Source organism: Mytilus edulis, chromosome 3 (assembly GCF_963676685.1).
Source record: "Mytilus edulis chromosome 3, xbMytEdul2.2, whole genome shotgun sequence".
NCBI classification, from domain to species: Eukaryota; Metazoa; Mollusca; class Bivalvia; order Mytilida; family Mytilidae; genus Mytilus; species Mytilus edulis.
The window spans coordinates 54,823,969-54,834,216 of NC_092346.1; positions in this window are offsets into that span (position 1 = coordinate 54,823,969).

Consider the following 10,248-nt stretch of genomic DNA (forward strand, 5'->3'; position numbering starts at 1 on the left):
GTAAAGTGTTTTTGGAAGAATTTTGTAAAATATTGAATGACTGGAGAATTTCAGCAAAAGTATCATAAGTCATAGGTTATTCCAATTTTTGGTTTTCTATCAATTTCAATATGAACATACATTTAGTATGATTTATGAACATTTAAGTAAGGATCCTCCTGTAATTCAGTGGTTGTGTTACATATTTGTTTTTCGTTCATTTTTTGTACATAAATAAAGCCGCTAGTTTTTTGGTTTGAATTGTTTTACATTGTCTGTTAGGGGCCTTTTAAAGCTGAGTGTGCGGTATGGGCTTTGCTCGTTGTTGAAGGTCGTACGGTGACCTATAGTTGTTAATTTCTGTGTCATATTGGTCTCTTGTGGAGAGTTGTCTCAACATGGCAATCATACCACATCTTCTTCTTTTTGTAATCAATGAATTTTGTAAAAGATTTAATGACTGGAGAATTTCAGAAAAGGTATCAAAAGTTCACATGAATATTTTTAGCGCTTATCTGTATATTATGAACATTCATTACTATATAGTGTATTTACTTTCAATTCTAAGTTTACTAATCGATCCATGGTGGTCATTGATATAGTATACAGACTCTCTCTATTTAATAAACTCTGTGACCACCGTGGATAGTAAACTTGAAAATGATAGCAGATAGATTCTGAAAATACACTTTATTCTTTGTATATTTATGTTCAAAGTATACAGAAAAACGCAAACCGGAAGTCTAATCTGACTTAAAATTATCTCCAATGACGGGACAATATCCGGATGCCTTTTTTCTCGTTTTTCTCCCAAAATAACTCAATCTGAATAATCATATGAATGGATGACAAATGCGACTCTACACTGTAACTATAGGACACAGAGGCGTGTTGATTAATTTATTGTGGAAAGAAGAGAAGCGACACCCAAAATGAGGTCTTCTCGTTTAATAGTATAGATATATGTCAGCAGTTCAGTTCAGTTTCTTGTATATTCCTCCATTAAATGTGGAGCACTACCCAAAGGGTATAGTTTGAGCAACTATTTACACCTTAAACCATAGGGAAACAATTTATTATATTATATACAGATGACTGAATTTGGTTATAATGATCACTAAATAATAGATATCATAATTAATTCATAGGATTGTCATCATAAAGTTTTTAAAAAATATATAATGATTTATATGTGCTAGGGTGTAGGAAAATGTTAAAAAAACAACTGCATATACATGTATTTACATGTATGTCAGCCATACCGTGTGATGCGTTTTCAGATTCATCACTTGACAACTTCCTGTTTACCGAACACTTGTCTGATTTTACACACGATAGCCAAGTTGAAAATTTTCGTCACATTTTTCTCAGGAACTACAATACAAGGATTTCTGAAATTTGGTTTCAGGATTTATATAAGTCAGCTACACCGTGTGATGCGTTTTCAGATTCATCACTCGACAACTTCCTGTTTACCGAACACTTGCATATTTTTACACTATTAATATTATCCACTTGCGGCGGGGGTATCATCAGTGAGCAGTAGCTCGCAGTTTCACTTGTTGGTTCTGTAGGAGTGGTTCAACAGAGTTTTGAGCGAGGAATTTTGCAGGGCCGTAACTACATTGAAGCAAATGAGGCAAATGCCTCATGTTGGAAATTTCAAAAAAAAAAAAAAAAAAAAAAAAAAAAAAACGAAACAAAAGATTGTCTTCATATCAAATTGTTTTCACGGAAAGTGATTTGCAAGACGCAAGTTCTATTTACTCTCAGATGTCGCCCTTGCATGTTTATCGTGGTCCATGTTTCTATTTTATTTTTAGTTTTCAGAGTTGATGGTCTATTGTTTGTACTTCTGTGTCCCGGGTTTGTCTTTTGTTCATTTATTGTCCTACTTTATGACTATATAGATATAGGAAGATGTGGTGTGAGTGCCAATGAGACAACTCTCCATCCAAATAGTCTGAGTGTTGATTTTCATTTGTAAACGTGTGGTTTTGCAATGTTGCATGTCAACCAATGTCCAGACATTGTACGAAAAAATATTTTAAGAATATTTACGATGCTACTGGACACAAAAAAATATGGTCGTTTCTGCATGGAGAATTGAACTTGATATCAAAGAATACAAAACTGTCTCTTTTTGTTGTAGATAAAACTAGATAGCTGACATAGTTTAAATTAAAGTAAGACCACCAATTTCTCGGTATCAAATCATCTATAAAAACATCAATGTATTCACCGTGAAGAACGCCACATGCGGGGTGTCGGCTATGTTTGACATGGGGTGGCAATTTTGAAGCGACGAAAAAGTAAGAAGGTAAGTTCAAGCATCAAAATTTCTTATTTCTAGAACTCTCAGTACCATATAATGTATTGCACGGAAGGAACCGCAACATAATCTATTTCCTGAAAGCAGAAGCAGTCGTTTTCAGTGCTCAGTTTTCTCAAACACCTCGCCCTAGTTTTCCGTGTTGCAGATTTTGAGGCTTTATATGCAAATTTCGGTAGAAAAAACTACTTTACACAGCCATCCCCCGTATCATTTAGATAGAATTGTATTCCTCTCATTGACTTTTACCAAATACCAGTTTCTTAGTTAAAATTAATTGGTTTTAAAACTGTTATTCATCAAAATATAAAGTGTCGCTCGGGGTGTCAGATTTTGCGTCGCAAGGGGTAGAGGCTTGTCATAAAAAAATACATATTTGCTTGTAAATTAGTCTTCATATGATACATTTTATTTCAAACACATCTACTTTACCATGACAAAACAAGGATTTTTCATTTTGCCTGTTTTTGGTCTAATAAAATATATGCTTTTGATTTCATTCACATCTACTTTACCATGACAAAATAAGAATTTTTCATTTTGCCTGTTTTTGGTCTAATAAAATATATGCTTTTGAATTCATTCACATCTACTTTACCATGACAAAATAAGAATTTTTCATTTTGCCTGTTTTTGGTCTAATAAAATATATGCTTTTGATTTCATTCACATCTACTTTACCATGACAAAATAAGGGTTTTCCATTTTGCCTGTTTTTGGTCTTATAAAACATGTGCTTTTGATTTCATTCATAGTAAAAAAGAATGGCTTAAAATATTTAGTTTTCAAGCTGGTAAACGATTTCTTTTCCTTTTCAGTCACTATCATGGTAAAAAAAAGTCAAGGCTATGGCTCAATAAACCAAAACATCACAAAATAGTCCTCAATATAAGATATGCCCGAAGCCTCCACCAGCCAAAATGCATCATAGTTCATCAGCAGGTTCATCTAAAAAGCACTCGTGCACGCCGCAAAAATCCATTACTCCTAAAAGAATTAGAACACTCTCTCCAATGAAACACTCACCGGCATCTTTTTCAGCGAATGACAACACAACTTCAAGTAATCCTGAAGACGATGATACTACAATTGTCAATGAGAAAACAACGACTTGTACACAATATACAACGGAACAGGTTTACAAGAAAAAATGATTCAAGACAGTTATTTCGTTCGTAATCGCCCATCTAGGTTTTCTGTTACACATCTATCATATCATATCTACTTTGAAGGTCTACTCTGACTATATACATATCTCTAAACGAACCGGAATTGAATAAAATTTGAAGAATTTGATGTAACCTGTGTTTTTCTGGGTTGAATTTCTGTTACATTTATGTTCCTATTTGTGTAGGTGTGTTTCAATTAAAAAGTATCAGATAGAGATCGATTTATAAGAAAATGTATTCTTTTTTTTTATGACAAGCCTCTATACCCCTTGCGACGCAAAATCTGACACCCCGGGCGACACTTTATATTTTGATAAACAGTTTTAAAACCAATTAATTTTAACTAAGAAACTGGTATTTGGTATCAGTCAATGAAAGGAATACAATTCTATATAAATGATACGGAGGGTAGCTGTGTAAAGTAGTTTTTTATACCGAAATTTGCATATAAAGCCTCAAAATCTGCAACACGGAAAACTAGGGCGAGGTGTTTGAGAAAACTGAGCACTGAAAACGACTGCTTCTGCTTTCAGGAAATAGATTATGTTGCGGTTCCTTCCGTGCAATACATTATATGGTACTGAAAGTTCTAGAAATAAGAAATTTTGATGCTTGAACTTACCTTCTTACTTTTTCGTCGCTTCAAAATTGCCACCCCATGTCAAACATAGCCGACACCCCGCAAGTGGCGTTCTACACGGTGGTATTGCCATGTGATCTTTTACATTAAAGGGTTAAACTTGCATTAAGTCGTGTTTAGACCCTTTAACAGAAAATAAAAGAAGATGGAGTAAATGTGCACGGGACCTAATCTCACACAAAATTAATGCATAGAAAATATACAAATGATTAATGGTCAAAGTTTTTATTCTTGTTCTTCATCTTGATAGTTTCTGGAGGGTCTTCAACAATAAAAGAATCATTAATACCATAAAACAAGGTTAAGATGATCCTTAGTGTCGACTTTAGCAGTACTAGTACTTAAAGTAAACTACTGCACTGTCACTATATATAAATCTAGTCACAAAAAAAAATCACCAAAGTCTAAGAACAATACGAAACAAAGAACAGACAGACTTGAGCGGCCCCCAGAAGCTCTGAGAAAAATAAAGCAAAATCGTGCATTCTGAGCGTTCCCTGAATCTTTCTTACATTGAAACGCAATTTATTTTTAGCGCTTATTTGACAATATTCTGGTCTTAAAGCAAAAACATAGATTCATTGTAATTTAAGACTTTTACGGGTTTTACGGGGACAACATTAAAAGTAGACCGATATGAAGGATAAAGCAAAAATCGTAATTCTCACAATAATTAAAATCGCATCTGTCTGTCTGTTCTTTGTTTCGTATTGTTCTTAGACTTTGGTGATTTTTTTTTGTGACTAGATTTATATATAGTGACAGTGCAGTAGTTTACTTTAAGTACTAGTACTGCTAAAGTCGACACTAAGGATCATCTTAACCTTGTTTTACGGTATTAATGATTCTTTTATTGTTGAAGACCCTCCAGAAACTATCAAGATGAAGAACAAGAATAAAAACTTTGACCATTAATCATTTGTATATTTTCTATGCATTAATTTTGTGTTAGATTAGGTCCCGTGCACAAGACCCCTCGCCAAAACTTTTTCGCCTCGCTACACTCGGCGAATATATTTTGCCTCACTATTTAAAGAGGCTAGTTACGGCCCTGAATTTTGGCATGTTAAAACATCTTGAACGAACCAAATAAGACCAGACATTACAAAAAATATTCCATGAAAAATACAAAATTATTAGAAACGTCGGATGTACCGGGATGTGTTTTTCATGCGAAAATTGAGGCCCCTCATGGGGGGTCCTAGTAATCACATAATCACCATTTTTTTGCCAATATAATCACATAATCATTAAATATTTGCTTATCTTTAGTAATCAAATAATCATAAACTAAAAATACAGTCCTAGGTAATCAAATAATCATGAAATATTTGGCTTAATAATCAAATAATCATTAAAAAAACGGCCAAGTAATCACATAATCAAAAACCCCATGAGGGCCCTCAAAATTGAATGAATGTAAATGAAAAACAACAAACACGTAGTGTATAGTGTTTCCATTTCTACATGACCCACAGTAAAATGAATTAAAAAGACGGTCTAAAATAACAACGGACAAGTGTCTCACAGGGGCACTCGGTTAGCAGATTAAAAAAAAAATAATCAATGTTTTTTAAACATTTTTTTTTTAGTATTTCCTGTCTATTTGTATTACTTTATTGACGTATTTGACGATGACATCAATATTTCTTTGTTTCTAGCAATGTGCAGTACACTATCCATATATGTATTCTGTAGTACAAGAGTCAATTTAGACGTTCTAAAAAGCAAAGAACTATTTATTGGGTTACTAAAACGGAATGACGTTCTCTACCATCTTTTTGGAATTGTCTTTAATTTTCCACTTATTTTAATTTTAGCTTTTAGATATCGATTTTTAGCCCATCCATCTTCCATTGACTGCTCTTTGGTCTTTTTCGAAAACCGTTATAAATAGTTTAATCTGACCAGGCAAAACTATGATGTTCTCTAAATTGTCCATCAATGTAAAAACTGTCAGGGGACTTCTTTTACGAGTTATTGCCCTTGAATGACAAATTTTAGGATTTATTCTCCTTTTTATCTACCATCTTGATAGGATTTATTCTCCTTTTTATCTACTATCTTGATAGGATTTATTCTCCTTTTTATCTACTATCTTGATAGGATTTATTCTCCTTTTTATCTACTATCTTGATAGGATTTATTCTCCTTTTTATCTACTACCTTGAAAACTGTATTGTATACAGAGAAACTTTAAATAGCAAAACTGATCAGCAAGACAAGGTGTAGTTGAAATCGCCAATAAACTCCTTATTAGAGTTATTGCCTTTTGATGACGATTTTTTCATCTTTTTTTTTTTTGCATTTTATCTTGCAAATAATAATATAATGATAGAAACTTATAAAAAGCAAAAATGATCAGCAAGAGAAGACAAAGTCTTCAATTAAGAACTAATAATAATAATTCTTTATTTAAAGAGGGTTACACAGTTAGCTGTAAAGCTAATCTTCCCTGAGGACCTCATAAAATACAATGAAATATAACAAACAATTACAAAATATCAAACAGACACACATACATGAATAATGAAATAAAAAATTGTTATGAAATATACAATTTTCAAAACAGGTAACAGTTACAAATTCATATATGACATGTATAGTATTGGCATCAACAATATCATAAGTTTGAGTAAGTGTGTGAAAATTATTATTCATATAAAAAACGCACAGCTTCTTAATGTTCCATCAAGTAATTTTTTAAATCTTTTTTGAATGAGCTTGTACTTGAGGTTGATTTTTTCAGGGATATTGGTAAGTTATTCCATAAATTAGATCCTGAATATATAAAAGAGGGGGGGCAAGGGGTTTAGCTGTTATGCTGTTATGGGGCATTTTAATTCTTTGTTATCTGTTATTTTGAAAATACATTTGCTGTTAGCTGTTATTGTCTTATTCTTTGTTAGCTGTTATTGGGCTTTTAGTTTTTTTGTTATCAGTTATTTTGATAATGTATTTGCTGTTAACTGTTATTGAAAATTGGAATGTTAGCATTTTTTTGACAGCCAAAATTCGGTAGAAATTGAAGATCATTGGACATTGGAGTCTACCACTACTAATATGTTGGTCTCGTATTCAGAGAAGGATTCCATTAACATATACCCATCACAGAAGTGAGGTCCAGGACAATATTCCAGTATATCTTAGGCAGTAACCATTTGATTTTCTGGGGGGGGCTATGGTTTTTTTTGGAAAAAAAAGTTTGTTTCCAGTTTTTGGAGAAAAAAATAATTTGTTTTTGATTCTGAGAAAAAAAAATTGTTTGTTTCACCCTCAGCTGCCACTATATGTAATGCTAAAATTGAAAGAAAAAAATTGTTTTCGATTTGTCGCAAAAAAAATAGAATGCTTTTCGCCGCAGGCGAAAAAAAAAGTTTGTACAGAAAAAAAAACCATAGCCCCTCCCAGAAAATCAAATGGTTGCTGCCTTATGATTATCCTTTGTAATACATTCCATTTTTTTGGAACATTTATTTAGAATGATCTTATTCTTTTGTATGAGGATAATGTTCCTTGTTTCCCGTACGAACATATTAAATTAGAACAATTCTTAATATGACAAAAAGGAAAACATATGGCCAGGGATATCTGACAAGGATCTCAATTAAAGACTAGGTCCTTACAACCAGTTAACCTTTTATATTATATGGTATAGACTCAGCTCCTTTCAAAGCAGAACCAAATACATTGTACAATAAAAGTTCCCACCATGTACTGGGTTCCGAAGCTGCACATAACTGTATATATACAATACATCAAAGTTTCATAAGAACTGCTGAAAACATTTTTGAGTTATTGTCCGAAAACTGGAAAGTACCATCTTTTTATGGCCCCGCAACGAAGTTGTCGGTGCCATATAGTTTTACCCTTGTTTCATGAATAAACCCCTTAACTGAATAACATAAAATCGAAAATTAATAAAAATCGAAAGGGCGCTTACAATAGATATAAACAATTCAGCAGAGTTTCGTGATAACTGCTGAAAACGTTTTTGTGTTAATGTCTGAAAACTAGAAAATCCCCCCTTTTTAATTAATAAAGCAACTTAACTCGGAAACGTAAAATCTAAAATTTATAAAAATTGAAAGGGAGTTCATGTCAATAGATATAAACAAAAGGGATTTTTGAGATATTAGCAGAAAACTGAAGAAAAAAACCCACCATTTTTATTGAGTAAAACCCTATTACTCAGAAACTTAAAATCTAAAATTTAAAAAAACGATAGGGAGCTCACGTCAATAAATATAAACAATTCCCCAAAGTTTTATGTAAAATGGTTAAAGAGTGTTTGAGTTAATGTCCAACATGTTGACGACGGACGGACACAAATATACCAAATACATATATCTAGATACATAATTCTAAAAAACATTTTCATAGAAAATGGAATTCATTACAAAGGATTATACCCGTAATAAGAAATACTTGATTTGTCAAGGACCCGACTTATTTTAATATTTCATTTACTGTTATCTGTTTTTGTCCATTTTAATTCCTTGTTATCTGTTATAAGCCAAATCAATTTGCTGTTTTGCTGTTATTGGGACTCCCCTTGCCCCCCCCCCCCCCCCCCCCCCCCCCCATAAAAGATTTCTAATAAAGCTCTGTTTTGGCTTTTGTAACTTGTAAATTTTTGCAAGAGGCATTTCTCAAACAATATTGGTTTATTTCTGGCATTTCTTTAAACTTTTCAGTGAGATATACAGGGGCTTCATTCTTAAGGCATTTATGCATCAAAACTGATTTGTGGTATGAGATTCTGTTCTCTACTGTCATCCATCCAAGCTGTTTAAACAGTGGAGCTGATGATGAAAGTGGATCAGCATCTAAAATAAGTCTTGCAGCCCTTTTTTTCAATTTTATTATTCTGACTAGCTCATTTTTAGCACAACCACTCCAAATAATACAACAATAATCTATCAGTGGGAGAATATAACCATTATAAAATAATTTTCTTAGATCAATATTTAGAAATTTCTTGATTTTAGAGAGTAAAAAAATTCTTAATGAAATTGATGAACATAAGTAATTATAAATAACTAGAGGATCTAAAGAGCATGTGCCACTCACCTTGGTATATGTGCATATTCAACAAATGACACAGATGGATTCATGACAAAATTCTGTTTTGTTAATGGTGATGTGTTTTATAATGAACTTGGATCAATAGTTACAATGGAAAATATTCTGTAAAAAGTTACAAAATTTATGAAAATTGACTATAAAGGGCAATAACTGCTTAAAGGGTCAATTGACCATTTTGTTCATGTCGACTTATTTTTAGGTCTTACTTTGCTGTACATTATTGTTGTTAACAGTTCAGTGTTCTAGCTACAAAGTTTAACAGGGCGCAGCGCCAGCCCTTTTTTTTTGACGTTTATCTCTATCTATAATAATATTCAAGATAATAACCAAAGGCTGCAAAAGTCTAAAAATTACCAATTAAATCAGAGGCAGAAACCAACAACAAGTTGCCTGAATGGTCTGAAAAATTTCAGGGCAGATAGATCTTGGCGTTATGAACATTTTTTATCATTTCAGATTTTCTCAATGCTTTGGTCTCAGAGATATTAGCCAAAAACTGCATTTGACCCCTATGTTCCATTTTTAGCCATGTCAGCAATATTGGTTCACAGGCGCGGTAAGCGGACACAATTTCAAAACTAGATACCCTAATGATGATTGTGGATAAGTTTGGTTAAATTTGTCCTCTTAGTTTGAGAGGAGAAGATTTTTGTAAAAGATAACAAAAATTTATGAAAAGTTGTTAAAAAATGTCTATAAAGTGCAATAACTCCTTAAGGAGTTAATTAACCATTTTGGTCATGTTGACTTATTTGTAGATCTTACTTTGCTGAACATTATTGCTGTTTACAGTTTATCTCTATCTATAATAACATTTAAGATAAAAACAAAAAAACGGCAAAATTTCCTTAAAATTACCATAATAGGGACAGTAACCTAACAACCAAATGTCTGATTCATCTGAAAATTTCAGTGCAGATAGATCTTGACCTGATAAACAATCTTGGTTTGTGGGCAGGGTCATGGGACACATTTTTTAAACTAGATACTATTATGATGATTGTGGACAAGTTTGGTTACATTTTGTCTTAGAAGTTTCA